At 35.1% G+C, this 17,254-nt stretch overlaps 1 protein-coding gene across 3 annotated transcripts in view; it reads left to right on the plus strand.

Moving 5' to 3' along the window:
• The window catches only part of LOC108367169 (uncharacterized), a 252,009-nt gene that overhangs the window by 8,022 nt on the left and 226,733 nt on the right, over positions 1–17,254 (plus strand). The window contains exon 2 of one of the 3 annotated variants that reach the window (XM_017621797.1): positions 425–948. The exons of the other annotated variants lie outside the window; for them this stretch is intronic. The gene's annotated coding sequence lies outside the window, so the exon portion shown is untranslated. The remainder of the gene's footprint in view (positions 1–424; positions 949–17,254) is intronic. 3 annotated transcript variants of the gene reach the window in all.

Genomic DNA, 17,254 nt, shown 5'->3' on the forward strand with positions numbered 1-17,254 from the left:
CCAGACGACGGACAGAAAAACTAACCCATAGCTCCGTGAGTATATTGACTGCTTCGTATGTTTTGAAATGTTTTGGACTTTGTCGCGCGATGTAATTTATTATGTTCAAAACTAAAACCACTGCCGAATTTGGTTTGATACAAAATCGAAATATCATTGCATATTTTTAGGTAGCACCCACAACTAATGAGATAAAGCATTGCAGAGCATTAAAATACTTCAAAATAATCATTGCAAAGTTTGTCGTATTTAAATTTTTAATCATATTTCGGGTTCTGCTTAAATAGAAAAATTATTAGCTACTTTTAGGCGCACCATTAACTGTAATTCGCAACCAAAATACCAGCAGGCTGATTTTAACAAAAAAAAAAAAACAACAACTAGATCACTTTCTAGCTCTATTTCCAACTCTCGAATAGTTTAGCAAATCCTTACAATGAACGCTTTTTGCCTATTTAGAGGCGCATTGAATTTATCAGCTACAAAGTTTTAATTCCGAGTGACCCAATAAATAAATAAATGCATGCATAGACAATCAATAAATAAGACATAAAAAATGTAGTGAATAAAGTGGAAATTGAATGAGAAAAAAAAAACACCAAAAAAGAGAACAGAAAACAAATTGCAACAAATTGTAAAATGCGCTCAAACGCAGTGGATCAGATAAGCGAGTGAAGCGATTGTCGATTGTCGAAAGCAAACACGTCCATTTCCGGTTGATTTATTGCATGGGCACGCAACGCGTTAACATTGTTCTTTAATTTTCGTAAAAGACTGCTATCGACGTAATCGAGTGTGCTTCGGTTTTTTTTTGGTTGTTTTTTTTTCGTTCACGTTCCAACAGTCCTTTTTAGCAAGTTGTGTTTTTTTTTGCTCTTTCACGGCTGCGCTTAGCTTTTTCGGTGTTTTTCACATTCCGCTGGAAAAGTGCAAACTTGTGTTGTTATTGTAAGGCAAACAAAAAAACAACAATATTCAAATCAATTCGTCGATTCGTTCGTTCAACCAAATAACCCACCAACCCAGCAAGTAATCAATCGATCAAACCATCAACCAACCAATTCATTTCAAACTGTTGTGGCGCGCTGACTTGCATGTATTTGTGAGTACATACATACATATGTATGTATGTTTATACATAAGAAGGGGTAGATGTATTGCTTGCTTGCATTTGGGCGCGCCACTGAAAAATTGATTGCAATTTAGTTAATTGAAATTTACACTGTGGCATTAAAATTAAATGTGTGATTTTTGGGCGTTCGCCGAGAGAGCAGAGTATTGGCAAATGGAAAATGGCATTTGTTGCCTGATTCATTGACTGCAAAAGGTAAGTTTCCAAATGGCAATTTACTAAATTGGAAATGGAAAAGTTTGTAAAAAAAAGAGTAATACCAACATCTGTTTAGTAAAGCTCTTAAAATTTTACTGTGATAAATTTTTAGTCTCTAAATTTTTCCGCTGTTTTAAATAAATTTTAGCAATTTATTTCTACATTTTGATACATCCTGATTTATATAGACACATGTGCATACATATGTTCTGTAGCTACAGTTGCCGGATAAATGAGCAATCCATGAGAGTGTTTGATATCACTACATATTCTTCGCATGTGTGTACAATAGGTTGGTCCAAAAATACATCTGAAAATAAATTTTTTGGAGTTTTTCCGCTGCCACCCACCAGAACCGCATTTTCACAAGCTTTTATTAAGTTTAACCTGTGTGCAATCAAATATTGCATTAAATTTATAACCAACTTCTTAATTGGCAGAGAACTGAAACTTCAAACTTAGCTCAGACCTGATGGTAATGCAAATATAAATATGAGTTAATAATTTAGGTGGTGCAGGCGTCAAGGAATTAAAAAAAAAACATATTTATGAACCGATACGGTTACATGAAAATAATAGATTAGGTTAGGTTTAGGTGGCTGCTTATAAGGGACTCACTTAGACCGCGGAAGTTGGTCCTCTTGATACCACTGCAAACAGTAACTGCTAGGGCGAGAATCGCTGAGTACCGAGGATGAAGTTTCGCAGGCGGCCATTTTTAATCCCGGAGAGCTCCTTCGGGCTTATCAGAGAGTATGAACCCAAGCTGCAATCTAGAAAAACTTGGGTACTGTAGCAGGATATTCTGACAGCTGCGACAATTGTGGTCCGATAAGATATTTAATCTCACTGCATTAACCCCGATGGGACAATGTCCTACTAGTACACCCACTACAATCGAATCCGGCCGAAGCCTAGATCCCTAGACCATCCCCGGCCTAACCTCAGCCAGAAAGAGGTCGCTGTAGCCCAAGCCCTAGTTTTCTTCCAGCGTTCGCTGAGTCGACCAGAGGCCCATCTCATCAAGAAAAGTCCTCAAGACAATAGAAATTCCACCATGTTGATAATTCCTCAAGTATGGCCTGTCACTCAAAGAAGTCTGACAAAGTAATATTTCGACGCTATCGAAAGCGTATTAAGGTATTCCTCCAACAAGCTTGAGGCGTACCGTAAGTGAGCCCAGGGCTCTGATTTCCGCCCGGCTGTCTGAGTATACCGCCTTTACCACCATCGCGTCTAGCAGCAGACAATCGACTGCTTCCTTAATAACAGCAACCTCCACCTGAAACACACTTCAGTGGAAGCCTAAATTTAAGATTGGAGAAACCCCTTTCACCTACCCTTCCATCAAGCTTCGTCCCATCAGCATAAAAGTTCACCGGTGCCTCCCCGTAGCCACCTCCTGCAATCTAACTGGTGTCAAGAGTGCGAAGCCCCCAATAATACTAGAGTGTCTAGACCTCGAGTCCGCCAGCAATCGCCGCCCTTGCTGCAGCCCTTTACCCTGTGATGTCGACAGGCTCTATGTTAAGCTTATCCCCTGATTCCAATGAGGGCAGTTCGTTGCACTTGCTCCAGCCCATTGCAGTTTTATAGCCCAATAAATTTAAGTGGGTAAAAGTGAAAATTTTAAGACACTAGGAAATCGGATTGATTTTAATTAATTTTTTTGGTTGACGGTGCTAGGCATTTTCTTCTATATAAAAGGAACTATCCTAAGATAAAGCGAAAGTGTTTTGAACCCCTACTTGACTTCTTTTTGAATAACTAATCTTTTATATGGACCACACTAAAAGCTGTTTTTCATACAAAATTTCGTACGAGTATCACCCGTGACAGGGAATTTCGGATTTTTTTTTTTATAATAAAGCAATAATTTATGTTGTGTTTTTTTTTTTGTTTGCATTCGTGGTCCTTTGCTTTATGATAAAAAATCACACAGAAAAGTGAAATAAATTTGCTGAGTTTCCAAAACTGGAATTTTTTTCGTATTTTGTAATAACTCATATAGTAGTGAATTAAGTGTAGCTTTATCAAAATGTAGAACATTTTTTCTGTACAAAATTTCTCACCCGTGACGGTGGAATCACCCATAGGGAAAATAAATTTTTTTCGTAAAATTGCTATAAAGTCATTGAGAATAAATATTTTATGATCGAGTGTGAACATTTCTCCTGGAAAATTTTCAAAAAATAAAGATATATGCCTATTTCACTTTAAAATTCTCTCTCTCGTCTGCTGGATCGTACTTTTTTTGAAAACCCAGAAAATTTTAACAAATTAGCGCTTATTTTCCAGTAAAGCCGTCGAAATAAATTGCCCAATGTGATATTCCCTAAATAAATCTTAAATCGTGCATAAAATTATGGGACGCCCTTTATATGTTCGTATGAACGGTTTAGCTTAATTGGAGTACATGGCGTATACGCAACATCAGCTCAGTCATGCTAGAAAATTCAAACGCCTACCTTTGTCTATTAGGAGCTGCCCCTTATCACATGTTAATATTAGCGGAAAATAATGTGTGAATAAATAACAAAAGAAAAAAAAACGCTCAGAAAAGAAAAAGCGTGCGTATAAGCAAATATACTATACCTACCGAGATACTGTGTATGTATGTTGAAGTATACATATGTATATGCCTGTCTGCTTAACTTTTTTCGTTTTGGTTTTATCTTATCACTACCATCAGCCTATTTGGTTTCAACGCTTACTTTCTCTTTCCCTTTTTGTTTACATTAACAAATGTTTATCCGCGTTTGCTCGTCCTTGTAGACCATAAATTTTTGCTGCTAAATTTAATTTGACATTAACATCCGTTTATTGTAATAATAAGTGACACATAGGCAAACAAATACATATATTGCTATATATGGAATCATGTTATTTGCGCTAATAATTAAATTAGTTAACAAAAGCGGCAAATAAAAGCAGATAAACTGTTTGTTTTTGCTGGGAATTTCACGCAAAGAATGGGCTTGCCGGACTATTTAGTGGCATATTTCTAGGAGAGCGGCACCGGGCCGTTGTTGTATTTATCACTACATTTCGCTGTTAAATCTGGCTTGCAATAGACTCGACCAAATGATTAATATAGGTACATATATTTCTCTTACTTATGTATGTCAGCTTATGTACTGTGCATGTGAATTTGTTTGTCGGTAATTGACATTAATGCTATCAGTTATATAACGTTTAATATAAACTGTCAGCTGTTCATACGTATTTGGAATCAAATGCAAAGATACTCAGGCAATTGCGGTAAACTGACTTTTTAGTACTTATTCCCAACATACATTTTGGTGTGTAAGCGACTACTAACAACTTTTTAAATTTTTAAAAATTTTGTAAATAAATAGGTTAATGAAAGGAAAATAATTTGGTGGTTAGAAAACAAAAATACTCCAGGACTCTAGTTTGGTGAAATACCAAGCCTACTATACTAAATGGCGGAAATCGCAGAGTAAGACATTCATTACTTTACCAAAGAGTAACGCAAAGAGTCCGCTAATAATCAACGAAATAGCTAATCGATGAATAAAAAAAGGCGGCATTTTCATGAAATGAGAATGAGAATTTTTGCATCACGGATAACACCGTTCGAGAGTAAATTTTACACACAAAAAAAAATCAGTAATTCGCAAAACCATGGACCAAATTTAGAAAACCTTGTTTTTAGTTTTTCAGTCTGGCGTCAGGATTTTTTTTTTAATTTGAAAAATACAATTACTTCAATTATTTAAAAAATTTAATGCGTTTAAAAAAATAGTATAGCCATCTAATTAAAGAGAAAATGAAAACATGGCAACTCTAGACGGTTCTGTAATTTTTATATCGTTCTCTCATTCTCTTGCTATTCGCAGGGTTGCCCCGTTTGAAGTTTTCTGGATGAAGAATCTCCTATGTCTTTCGTGGAACATTCTGGCATTCTGTATTTTTGTTCGCTTTGAATACATAGCGTGATCCCCAGAATATTACACATTACTAGTTGCGTTCGCCAACTTTTCTGGGCTAAAACCTGTAAAACTGTCAAAAGGCAAAAGAAGCCAGAAAACCGAGTACAGGAACGCTTTCTGGTAAATTCCTGCAAATTCTTGCAACTTCTTGCGAGTTAGGGAACGCAACTAATATGTATATGAGCATACATTAAAAATAAAGGCTCATCAAAGCTAAAAAAATAGTAACACTTGTAGGGATGCTAAAATAACACAAAAGAAAAACGCTGATACTCGTAAACTTAATTTTTGCTCTTGGATTACTGATCTGTATATCGTTTCATTTTAAAATGTATTGCGAATGAAAAAAAACAAAAATTTTTTTTTTGAACGACCAAACACGTCAACTTAATTTGTGTCGTAGATTACGAATCTGAAATCAGTTTTTCTGTATCAAGTCATTTTAACAGGATATTTAATTTTTATGAAAAAAATCAACTTTAATTGGGAAAAAATAAAAAAATAACAGATTTTTTTTAAGTTGTTTCATTTACATTAAAGCCGGTTCTTCTACAAAAATTCAACCTACTAGCGAAGAAAATCGATGGATAAATAAACAAAAGGTGTGAAAAGAAAATGCGTCACAATTTTTTGTCTGAAATATAAGCAGGAAATAATGTTACTCATACGTCACACTCGTATATGCTACAGAAAGCCTGTATTACTGATATATCGGAATCACTGCTTGCGACAATAATAAGAAATGCAAGAAGCCGGGAGCGAGGAGGTTGTCTTCAAAGTGGGAGTTCAGGTGCTTCTTAGATTCGCTAAAACGTTAGAAATGCTCGACCTAGTCTGACGCATCCTTCGGACTCTGCTTCCAGAGTCTTTTGCGGACCCTGCATGGCTTAAAAAAAAATTATGCATTCTATAAGTCGTCTTAAAATCCAACCCTCATCTGGTACCGATAGGGGCCAAACGGTCAATGCGTGGTGCACAGCAAGCTAGATTAACCCCGATCTAACCTATCTATTGATGAACAGAGCTTTTTCGTTCTGCTTTCATTTGCGAATGGATTTTCTTCCACGGTCCTTAGTAATTCCATTTACTTAGAGCTTACATATATGTAAATATGTAAATATGTACATAATTTATGTAGAGCAACTGCATCAGAATTATCTAACCCCACATCTTTGCGAATTAAAGAAACGTATTTTTGGGTGATTGTCAGCGACCACACCAGCGCGCTCCTAGGATCGTGAAAATCCTTTTACTCAAACTTTTATGTGGAGTCTGCGAAACCTAATACTTATTAGTCATATTCCTACCTTACCAAGGTTAGTTAAACCCTCGAAAAATTCTGAGCTGACAAATTTTCTTCTTTTGGCTCCTTTTTATTTCTTCAGCTTCTGCAGAACCTTCAATCTCTCGACGTGCCTTCCGATGGCAATATGGCTATGTGACTATTCTTACTGGTCGGGTAGTCCGGATACGGTATGTTAATGTCCTTTATGATTGCGGTTTGGCCACTTTGAGTGGCTCGCCAGCCGGAAAATTCACTCACTATCGAATTAAATATTGAATTCGATTAAGAAAACCCTCTTTGGGGTAGACTAGAGAGTACTGCTGGCCGGGACACTACCGGGAGACTGTCTCGCACCATCTGATGCACAGAAACTGGAACTAGTGAGGAGTAAAATATTTAAGGAACACAATTCCAAGGCCGCACATGAGCATTTTGTCATTCGCGATGGATAATTTTTAATCTTAAATATAGCCGACTAAGCGATCAACAAATTACATAAGCTACCATGAGTGGGATTTAAAATTACTGCCCTTATGCTAACTCTTGGTGAAACTAAAGACCAATTGTGGTCGACGTAAGGGGATCCCTATCATCTTAGCCAAGCGACCCCTAAAATGCCAATTTATTCAGACTCTACAATATAGGTGTAAAAACGACCCTTTCGTGAGAGAGCTATTGGGTTAGAATATTCTTCAAAATTACTCCTCGTGAAATTTTACTACATTTGCCCAAACTAGTACTTATTTCGCTCCGATATGAGTTGTAACCCTTTTTACAAATTATTCTACAAATACTTGGGAAAAAATTGCAAACTTAAAATGGCCATAACAAAATTTCAGCTGGGAATGCAAAAAGATTTGAAGGTTTTGCTTTATAAGTCTAGGTCTTTCAACCTGAGTTGGCATCATCCCGCCCCAGGCAATATCCCTAAAATTGTTGCGCAGTATTATTTTCGTTTTTTTTCCGAGCTAGTATTATTCGCACATTTTGTACCCCAACCACTTCTTTTTCTTGCACATTTGAACCACGTATGCATAAATGTTGCTAAGAAAATGTAAAATGCCATTTCATAAATATAAAATTCAGGCGTAGCAGAAGTGGCACTAAAGTGCCATTAATGCCATCTCAAATGACACATTTAGATTGCTAACAGCCACCTACCTATAAGTATGTAGGTATTATTTTGCTCTTATTCATCTCCCTATCAACTTCTACTTATTTCTCTTATATTTTTACGCATTTTTTTGACAAATTCTGTTGCATTTCGGCTATGCTTCACACTCCGCATTACATCTACACATTGTCAGCTTATCGCACATTTTTTGTTTCATTGATTTTGACATCCGAATTATGCTTAGACTACAATCTTTACGATTTATTACTGCATGGATTTTTTATTTCATGCTCCAATTCGGATTTTTTTTTTGGCATTTTTTAAGTCTACATACGTATAAATTTAAATCACGCAATATTTTGTAAATTTCTCGGGAAAAATATGGTAAAAAAAAATATATATTATAACCTCTACTAAAAGAAAACCTAAAGCTTATCGACAAATTATTTATTTCGGTTTTCTTTTGCCATCTTTTAGCTTAATTTATGATCTCCTCGCATAGTGAAAATTGCTTACACTTTTTAACATTTGTTTCTTTCAGATTGCTTTTTTCTTTGTTGTTTCGGCACCCTTACCTTTTTTTTGCAGTTTTATGTACCATCATTTAAGTAAATTATTTTTCAGCATTTTTAATGTGCAGCAATTAAAATAAATTATGGTGCATCCTAATTCTTTTTTGTTATTGCCCACTTTCGTTTGGGATAAGTTTAATGTTTCGTAACCGCAGACCTTTGGAGGTGTAATTGTTGAGAAAAGTTGGAGCCGGTTTTTCACTTATAATCTGTGAAATATGCAGACTTCAATTACAACTTTAATTTATTTATTTTTGAGCAAAGTGTAATGGCCAAAAAGTGCAGAATGAGTAGTATAATATCAACTTTGAGCAGCTGTTGGTCTCTCCTTTAGTACTAAGTAATCGAGCGACTAACAGAGTGCAGGTTCTCCCTGGAAATTTGCTGGTTGTTAAAAAAACTACATAAGCCGCTGATGCCAACTCCAGAGAGTTCCTCGGAAGTGCTGATGGAATGTGAGATATTTAAATTTGAACCGTTATCCTTAAATGAAATACGGCAATAGGGTCCCAAAATGGGCTAAAGTTGTACCATATGGCTTCATAATGGGCTCTGTTGGTCAGCGCTCTTGTCAGAATTCAGAGTTGGTGCCTAACCAACACGAGAAGGTTCTTTAAGTGGCCTAGGTCGACTACTCGCAAGAAGGACTTTACAAATTTGCATGCCGGGATCGCTGAGCCGACTCAAAGCCCAGAGGTAGTACACATGTAAGTAGCCACAGGAGCTCCTGTGACCTCCAGGGCGCCCTGCTTAACCAATTCATCAGCCATTCAGTTTATTGCAAAGCCACTGTGCCCTAGGATCCAAATCAATTTGATCTGCTAGTTTTGATCCTACCACTAGCGATCCTAGAGCTTGATTGTTGCTTGGTTGTGGTTATAAGTATTTACTCTTCCACTCGGTATTACACTAGTACGTAACCAGAAAATGCCTCTTTGCAGCGGCTCAACCTCTGCCCGAAATACGCTTTAGAAACCCGTCACTCTTAATATGAGACTGAAGCTACTGGTCAAAAGTTGAAATTCTCAAAGTGCTTTCAAGCCTGATAATGGAGCGGATTGTGGTAGAATTAACCGCAATAGTGTTGACCATAGTGTTAAGCAGCAGAGTTGGAGTGTAACGAAGCGCTCATCCAATTTCAATAACGGCTACCATTTCTTAATTTCTTGACTATTTAAAGTATACTTTTCTAGTGATCTCAACCTGATGATGATCCCATTCAAAATAATCGGATTGATTATGGCTTCATACAGACAGTACATTACCTTTGACGAGAGACCCAATCTCTTCTTTATGACACTTTTATAACCGTGAAGACCAACTGATTCCACTTTTAACCACTCCTCAATATTTGGCTTCCAGGGTAGCTTTATATACCAAATACTTGACCTACTCAGAGAGTACAAGCGGAATACCACCGATCGAGGGAAGTCGAAATTAGGCACCTTACCTTAAGCATAAGTTTAATCCTAATCTTAACCGTAGTTTTAATCTTAATCCTGATCATAAGCTAAATCTTAATCTTAACCCTTATATTAATTTTAATTTTAATGTTAACCTCGGTCCTAATCTAAATCTTAGTCTTACTCTTAATCTTAATCTTTGCTTTAATATTAATTTTAATTTTGATCTTAATCTTAATTTTAACACCTTAACCTTCAACTTAATATTAGTCACAATCTCAATCTTAATCTTTATCTTATTCTTAATGTTAACCGTAATCTTAATCGTTATCTTAATCTTAACCATAATTTTATTCTTAACCTTAATCTTTAACTCAATCTTAACCTTAATATTAATCTTATTCTTAATGTTAATCTTAACCTTCCCTCCACTTTGTGTGACAACATCAAGGCGCACGCCAGCAATCGGAGGAAAAGCTCGCACAAACACGAACATATCGTCGCTCGAATAAAGAAACAGTGTAAATGCCACATACACTATTATTCGATAATTGCACCAATGGATATACAATCCTTTGATCTATTAGAAAAATCTTTAGTTTTCTTAAATATCTCTTTGGCTCACTAATTTATTCCCGAAAAACGAAATTGTATTTGTATGGTTTGTAATGGTTTGTAAAACCTTCCAATTCGTTTTTCTCAAAACTATACTTTTTATGTTACACTATTTCATTATTCCAGCGACGATATGTGTAAGCGCCAATCTATTGTTATTATATATCTTAATCTCAATCTTATATTTAATCCTAATTTTCACTTCAAAACTTTATAAAATTAAATGTTGAACGGGGAATTTAGTCATTTAAAATGTTAAGTAATCCAAGAAGATTTGGTTTCTAATTTTAAAAAGACCAACTTCTTAAATTAGAAAATCTGAGACCAACGCAAAAAAATTAGCTTTTCATAACTTCTCGCAATTTTCTTATTTTTTCATACACCTACATTTCGGTTCACACATAAATATATAAGTGCTGCTACCAATTTCCGAATTTCCCAATTCCCCAAATTTTTGTCCATTTAAATTTTTTCCACGAATTTCAAGAACGCTTGAAATTTTATATCCGAAATAATGCTTAGTATTTCTCACAGCAAAACGGAAAATATATTTCGCTGAAGTTATCCTGTAGGCATTGTGCGCTCGAAATTGAGCCGCAGAGCAAATCAGAAACATTTTCAACTTCATACTTACATACATATGTACATATGTATGCGAATGTGAGATCAAGTACCAATTCATTAAAATTGCATAGCAACATGGCAGCCAGATGAGAGCTAATACTCGAGCAAGCGCCGACATATGGATATTTGAAGCTTGAGCCGGCTGTGTTTGTAGGTAAATGTGTGAGTGTATTTCTACTGGTATATGGGCGCAGTTTTGGCGAATGCTTTGGGGAGAACACGACTCTAGGCTGAACGAAGAGCACACCTGTCGTTAGCAAATGCAAAATTTATCAGAACGAAAAAAAAATACAAGCAAAATCAAATAAAGCGCAAAATGGCAGACAGTGGTTGAAATATTTAGTTGAGTGCTAGCGGAGAGCATATGAAGTGGTAAATGCTGCTTTTCGGAATTTGATGGAAAATAGTTTAAGCTGGAGCTGGTTTATATTAATGTCTGGGCATATGTGATATGTGATAACAATTGAAAAGTGGTTGCGGAAATCGCACAACGGAAGCGGAAACAGCTAAAATTGTTATTGCCATGATGACACTAACGAGATTTACATTTTTGCGTAGGCGCACAAAAGCGCTGACCGATGTCTAGTTTTAGCAGAAAATTCTAAAATAAGCATCCGAAAGCACATTGTTTATTAATTGGAAAATTTCAAATATTTTGTGTTTTTGTTTTGCTTTGATTTTACGTCTACATACCTACATATTTACATATGTATGCATTTCGTTATCAATTTCTCATTCATACACATTTTACGCTTTCAACGATTTTAATCGAATTTTACACCAATTTGCCTATTCATGCCACTTACATATGTTGTGGAAACCACAGCGTAATGGATGCCACTCACTCAAACTGGGCTGTGATGCGCAACAATCAACCGAAACGGGAATGGAAATGCAAATGTTGAATAAACAAACCACAGCTTAAATAATAAAACTGTTTTTAATAAATATTTGGAGCAAAAAAGTAAAAGTGTGAAGCAATTTAATTTGAAATTATTTTGGTGTGGAATATAGCAACAGGTTGTTTGGTTGCAAACATGGGCATAGCCAGGTAGGGGCAAGGGGGTGCTCGAGACCACGCCCACTTCCCATATAACGGTAATTTTCAGAAATACGAAAACTACGATATTTTAGTAACTACTGGAGATTGTTCACTCAAAATTGATATTTACAATAAGTTTTAGACGAAAAATGAGAATGTTATAAACTTTTGGAAAATGGGCGTAGCCACGCCCACTTATGGTTACATGTGTATATCTTGGCAACCGCTGCACCGATTTCTTCCAAACTTGGCACAGTTATTGGCCTTCACACATCATACCAAATGGCCGAAAATTTTTAAAATCAGACAATAACCATGCCCACATCCCATATAACGGTAATTTAGAGAAATACCAAATCTTCGATAAATGAGTAAATATTAAAGCTAATTTATTCAAAATTGATGCTTACAGCAATTCTTAACCAAGAGATATGTTTGTGATACAATTTTGGAAAATAGGCGTGGCACCGCCCACTTATGATCACATATATGTATCTCGGTAACCGTTCTAAATTACGGCCGCTTTTCATAGAACGGTAAATTTCGGAAATGCTTGAAACTTAAATATTTCGAAATTTAACGACTCTACTTTACTCAAAATTGATACGCCCCAGCTTACCATGTAGCGGTAGGTTTCGGAAAGGTGAAAAAACATATATTTAATACTTGCGCCGCGTATTTAATGTTCGGCTCCGCCCGAACTTAGACTTTCTTACTTGTATATATATAAAATAGTACCCTGAAATGCCAGCTTTATAGGGTCGTCAAAATAAAACATTAAAATCCATTACAATTACAATAATTATTTCAATTGCCCGTTACAAGTGCATGCTTTGAAAACTTTCTGCTGCTTGTTGTTAGTGAGACGGTGACCGCGAAGTGGTTAATTTACTCAAGTGGTTTAACAATTACATTGGCGTAAAATAGCCGCAAGTAGGCGGAAAAGAGCAAACCATGGCAGTGAAATAGTTTCAAGTGCTTTAAGAAAGGAAAGCATAAGGAGCATTTGTATGCTCTGCAAACACACAAACATACCCAAATATGTATGTATGTATTACGGGGAAACCTTTAACTTCATACTCGTACTACAGTTGGGAGATATGCAAGTGCATTAGGGTGGTACTTAAATGCAGGAAGCAAATTCTTACATCAGATTTCCTAAGCCTCAGCCGCTATGCCGATGCTACTACAGTGGAAGATATCACATATAAATGTTGGGCCCAATTGGAGACGGTTAAGGCATGTCGTACAGGAGTCAAACTTCAGATTACACTATGAAGACGTCTTAACCGACTCCAATCGGGGAAATAGTTAATATGTATGTGATATCTTCGAATTTGGTAGTATCGATTTTGGGCATTAAATGAAAATAAAAATTAATTTTTGAGTCTCCATAGAGGCATCTGGCCTTTGACCCCTTTGCGACACGCCTCAACCATCTCCAATTGGGACCAAAATTTATATGTGAAATCTGTGACCTTGGAATTATTAATGGATTGAGGACGTGAGACTGATAATAAAAGTTCATTTGATTTTAAGGACCACCTTTAAGTACATGTATACGACCAAATTTTTAATTACATACTTTCTCATATAAAAGTAGGGTTACAGTGTTTATTTTACCTTTCTGTCTTTTGTATTTCCTATTTCTTACATATTTTTGCTGTAACTCCCCCACAGCACTGCAGCCGTTCAGTGCTTATCGTTATTGCATCTGCTTAACTTGTATTATTTATCACCACAAGGATTTCAAGTGCTTTTCAGTATAATTCCAAGTAAATACAGTAGTGTTAGTGTACTTAAGTGTTTGCCAGGATTACGGAACAGAAAACAATGTTGTGTTCATTAATAATGAATTTTAGACCAAATAGCAAATTGAAATTTCCATTTGTTGTTCAACTCCATCTCACAGTTAGCTGATTACTCCCTCCAATGTGCTTTCGTAGAATTTTATAGAATAGATTCAGCCATAACTTAGAGAAAGAGTATAAATTTATATTCATATAACTTAATCCTTTACCCCTTTTAAATTTGGCTGGATTTCAAGAGATTTAATAAATTTCTGTCTGCTGGGATTGTATTATTTTAAATTTTTAAATGGTGAGAGGGAGAGAGAGGCGGTGAAATTGGGGGAGATTCACTTTTTGATATGAGTTAATTTAGTATTTTATACACTAGTTGAGAATTTTAAACATGTCCCAATTGGACGAATAAAATATATACGAGCTCAGTAGTATAGGCCAATACGTTGCCTACTTTTAGGCACATTATTCACACAGATTACAGTGAGACATATTATAGAATAGTGATGAAATGGAAAACTCGCTTAAACAGATGGTTTTAAGTATACAAATATACATGTAATGCCTTCTGATAAAAAGTTTCTATAGCTTAATACCATAACTTAATAAATACTCTTTTTTCCATCTGGTATCCATTGCACATGCGAACTATGGAACAAAACTGCGCTTGGTAAAAGAAACCCAGAATCAAATATCAAAATTTAAATTTCCCAAGTAATCAAGGGCATCCGCCGCAGCCGAGTGGCTTAAATGGCCAAAAATGTATGTCCAGGGTTCAAGTGACCAAAGATTTATGTTAAGTTTTTAAATGACTAAAAGTTTATGTCCAATTCTTCAAATAGCCAAAAATGTATGCCAAATTTCTTAATTAAAAAACACTTGTTTAGTTTTTTAACGACACAAAACGTATGCCCTTGCTTAAATTACCACAGTTTTAAGCCAGTTTTTAAACTAAGAAATATTTGTGTACACAAATCAAGCTTTGATTTTAATTGTTAAGGGTTTATGTCCAGTTGCAAATAAGAAAAATATGTGAGAATTAATTCAAAATAGTAATAAATTTTTAAAACGCAAAAAATGTATGGCCCGTTTTCAATGATTTTGACCATTTTTAAATAACTAAAGAATTATGTAAAATTTCTTAATTAATAAAAATTTATTTACAATTTGTAAATTACCAGAACCATATGTCCAGTTTTGAAATGTCCTAAAACTTATGTCCAATTATTAAATTATCTAAGTTTTATGTTTAATTAATAATTCCCCAAAATATTCTTAGTTTGCAAAACTTTATGTTGACCAGTTTTAAAAAACAAAAAAATTTAAGTCCAGTTTTAAGTTACCAAAAATTCATGTTCAGTTTTTTAGTGGCCAACAAAGTTATGTGCCCTAAATAATATATGTCCAGTTCTAAAATTATCAAACATGTGTGTATGCTCATTAGGGTGGTCCAAAATGCATGTTTTAACGTTTAGTTTTATGCTTAGTTTATAATTCCCTAAACATTTTTCAATTGCAAAACTTTATATTTAGTTTTTTAATCGCTAAAAGCTCATGTCCAGTTTTAAATTACAAAAAAATTTGTGTCCAGTTTTAAGTTCCCAAAAATTTATGTTCAGTTTTTAGTGCCCAAAAAGTTATGTTCACTAAGTAATATATGTCCAGTTTTAAAATTATCAAAATTGTGTGTATTTTCATTAGGGTGGTCCAAAATGTAGGTAAAAAAGGAAAATCGGAATTTTTATGCGCTCATCCCTAAGGATTGTTCTACATCGAAAAAAATATACCCCTATTTTTTATTATGAAATCAACAAATATTTAGAATAAAAATACTTTTCGGAGAAAGGGTATAGGATTCTTAAAAATCAATATTTTTCGATTTGTTTCTCTTCAGAGGGTTCCCAGTAATAACAGCCAACTATTTATTTAACCATTTTATCATGGTAACTATATTTTATAGGTCCGCCAAAAACCCCAGAAAATGCACTGGGGGGAACAAGAGAAATTCTTAGTATTAAACAAGTAAGAAAGTCTAAGTTCGGGTGGAGCCGAACATTAAATACCCGGCGCAAGTATTAAATATATGTTTTTTCACCTTTCCGAAAGCTGCCGCTAGATGGTAAGCCGGGGTGTATGAATTTTGCGTAAATTAGCGTCCTTAAATTTCAAAATATTGCAGTTTCAAACATTTCTGAAATTTACCGTCATATGAAAAGCGGCCGTAATTTTAGTCCGATTTCAATAATTTTCAACGTTTTGTTTTTATGTGGCAAGCACAATAAAAATACTGAGTTTGGTACAATTTGGTAGAACGGTTACCGATATAAATATATGTGATCATAAGTGGGCGGTGCCACGCCCATTTTCCTAAATTTTACCATAAACGTATTTCTTGGTAAGGAATTGATGCAAGCATCAATTTTACATAAATTAGCTTTAATATTTACTGATTTATCGAAGATTTTGTATTTCTTTAAATTACCGTTATATGGGATGCACGCCCGTTATTCTCCGATTTTAAAAATTTTCGGCCATTTGATATGGTGTACCAAGGCCAACAACTGTGCTAAGTTTGGAAGAAATTGGTGCAGCGGTTACCATGTTATACACATGTAACCATAAGTGGGCGTGGCTACGCCCATTTTCCAAAAATTTTTAATATTCTTATTTTTCGTCTAAAAATTGTTGTAAATATCAATTTTGAGTTAATAATCTTCAGTAGTTACGAAAATATCGCAGTTTTCGTATTTCCGAAAATTACCGTTATATGGGATGTGGGCGTGGTTATTGTCCGATTTTAAAAAGTTTCGGTAATTTAGTTTGCAGTATCAAGGCCAACAGCTGTGCCAAGTTTGGAAGAAATTGGTGCAGCGGTTACCAAGATATACACATGTAACCATAAGTGGGCGTGGCTACGCCCATTTTCCAAAAATTTATAATATTCTTATTTTTCGTCTAAAAATTATTGTAAATATCAATTTTGAGTGAATTATCTTCAGTAGTTACTAAAATATCGCAGTTTTCGTATTTCTGGAAATTACCGTTATATGGGAAGTGGGCGTGGTTAAAGTCCGATTTCGCCCATTTTCAATACCAACCTACCTTGGATTAAGGGAAACCTACATACCAAATTTCGTTGAGATATCTCAATTTTTGCTCGAGTTATCGTGTACACGGACAGAAGGACGGACGGACGGACAGACAGACATGGCTTAATAGATTTCTCTATTCATTCTGATCATTTATGTATACATTTGTCTATATCTATCTCGATTCGTTTTGGCTGTTACAAACAACCGTTATGTGAACAAAATTAATATACCCTTGTGCACAAGTGCGCTCGGGTATAAAAATGGTTAAGTAAACAATTGGGTATTGTTTTTGGAAGTCTCGTGAAGAGAACCAGAGTATTCCGATCGAAAAATATTGATTTTCAAGAATTCTATACTATTTATATGAAACGATTTTTTTTTCCCTAACAAAATAATGAATAATTTTGAGCGCTTTGAGC

The sequence above is a fragment of the Rhagoletis zephyria genome, unplaced genomic scaffold, assembly GCF_001687245.7.
Source record: "Rhagoletis zephyria isolate East Lansing unplaced genomic scaffold, Rhagoletis_zephyria_1.1 Rzeph_scaffold_00002, whole genome shotgun sequence".
NCBI classification, from domain to species: Eukaryota; Metazoa; Arthropoda; class Insecta; order Diptera; family Tephritidae; genus Rhagoletis; species Rhagoletis zephyria.